This window comes from Salvelinus fontinalis, unplaced genomic scaffold (genome assembly GCF_029448725.1).
Source record: "Salvelinus fontinalis isolate EN_2023a unplaced genomic scaffold, ASM2944872v1 scaffold_0364, whole genome shotgun sequence".
In the NCBI taxonomy this organism is placed as follows: Eukaryota; Metazoa; Chordata; class Actinopteri; order Salmoniformes; family Salmonidae; genus Salvelinus; species Salvelinus fontinalis.
The window spans coordinates 121,362-123,652 of NW_026600573.1; the positions used below are offsets into that span (position 1 = coordinate 121,362).

General features: G+C 45.7%; 1 pseudogene; it reads left to right on the forward strand.

The window, feature by feature from the left end:
* Positions 1-285: 285 nt before the first annotated feature.
* On the forward strand, positions 286-1,976 carry LOC129845771 (myosin heavy chain, fast skeletal muscle-like; annotated as a pseudogene).
* Positions 1,977-2,291: the final 315 nt, after the last annotated feature.

Consider the following 2,291-nt stretch of genomic DNA (forward strand, 5'->3'; position numbering starts at 1 on the left):
ATCTCTTCAACAGAAAATACTGCATATGTTAGAATTTTCTAACTAGTTTTTATTGGGAAGGCAAATAAAGCGTTTGTATCAAAAGCAATCACTTTTTTTTACAAAAAACAAGTGAAATCACAAGGAATTATTTAGGTATTCTATTCCCAAGTATTCCCATGAATAAAAAATAGATATACGATCAATGTAATCAAGGTATGAATTATTGTTATTTTCAAATACAATTTCTTTTTGGGTTAATTTGCAGAGTACAAAATATTATAATTATGTTTCTGCCCTGTGACCATGCGCTCTGACAAAAATCATCCCACAGCTGAATCTAGTTGCCCACCCATGCCCCTTCCCGCCACTCCTTCTGTGTGTGTGTGTGCAGAGGAGATCTCTGACCTGACTGAACAGATCGGAGAGACTGGCAAGAGCATCCATGAGCTGGAGAAGGCCAAGAAGACCGTGGAGACAGAGAAGTCTGAGATCCAGACCGCTCTGGAGGAGGCTGAGGTACAAACTACAGCCGTTCGATGGGGAAAGCAGTGTTACACTAGCCAACGCCGGCTACAGTCCAATGATCCCTGTATTGGAGTTTATTGTAGTCATATATATTTAATTCCTACATCCAAACGTATTGAACACAATTGGCCTGACTGCTTCTGTTTGTCCAGGGAACACTGGAGCACGAGGAATCCAAGATTCTGCGTGTGCAGCTGGAGCTGAACCAGATCAAGGGTGAGGTGGACAGGAAGATCGCTGAGAAGGACGAGGAGATGGAGCAGATCAAGAGGAACAGCCAGAGGGTGGTTGACTCCATGCAGAGCACCCTGGACTCTGAGGTCAGGAGCAGGAATGATGCCATGAGGGTGAAGAAGAAGATGGAGGGAGACCTGAACGAGATGGAGATCCAGCTGAGCCACTCCAACAGGCAGGCGTCTGAGGCCCAGAAACAGCTGAGGAATGTCCAGGGACAGCTCAAGGTAAAGGGACTGGGACAGCAGGCTCAAAAACCTGAACATGGAGAGGGATTTGTTTTGAAATCTGTAGAAAATAATAGAACAGAGGATTTGAATAGAGTGGTTTATGTACTAAAGGTAGCGATACTGGGGAAATTCTTACCATTGAACATTTCTATCACTGATCGATCCTATCACCTCTACTTCCACAAGTCCAAATGAACGTATGTCATTGTGAACCCCAGGATGCCCAATTGCACCTTGATGACGCCGTCCGTGTCGCAGAAGACATGAAGGAGCAGGCAGCCATGGTGGAGCGCAGAAACGGTCTGATGGTGGCTGAAATCGAGGAGCTGAGAGTTGCTCTGGAGCAGACAGAGCGAGGCCGCAAAGTGGCTGAGACTGAGCTGGTAGACGCCAGCGAGCGCGTTGGACTGCTGCACTCCCAGGTATGGGTCAAAAGCCATTTCTAATGAAACTCAACCAGGCATAAAGTTTAAACACAGCTGAAATTTGACAGTGTTTGCCTTAGATTTTCATAATTTCAGTCTCGTGACTTGCAAGTTCTCTTGAGAGTCAAACAAATCATCTTGTTTACTCCTTCAGAACACCAAGAAGAATCTGGAGACTGACCTGGTGCAGGTGCAGGGAGAGGTGGACGACATCGTCCAGGAGGCCAGGAATGCAGAGGAGAAGGCCAAGAAGGCAATCACTGATCTGAGGGGGACGTTATGATTGGTGCATAAATTAAACAAACTATTATTCTAGGCGGCGATGATGGCTGAGGAGCTGAAGAAGGAGCAGGACACCAGTTCTCACCTGGAGAGGATGAAGAAGAACCTGGAGGTCACAGTCAAGGACCTGCAGCACCGCCTGGATGAGGCTGAGAATCTGGCCATGAAGGGAGGCAAGAAGCAGCTCCAGAAACTGGAGTCCAGGGTGAGTTACCAGCAGGGTGGATTAGGGTGGATTGAAAGACTGATTGCTGGAAATGTATTTGATCATATAAAAATACACAGGAGCATTGTTTAGTGACTTGTTCTCACAATAACCCACCTAGATCAGGGGTTCCCAAACTCCTTTGCATCGGGGACCACCCCTTTTGTCATAGCAAATTCATCAGGGACACTCTTCATAATATCAGAACACAACTCCTACTTTAAAGTGCATCAAAGATAGCATCCACGCAGATTTACTATGACTTCTGCAGTGCATGACTGGACTAATCAAGTCTCGGGCCCTGGGAAATACATTTTTTAAGTCCCCCTTCTTTGCATCAGAGAGAAAATGTTGCAGTTTTAAAGCTGAAACTGCTGTGCATTTATGATCACAACAAAACAAATTATA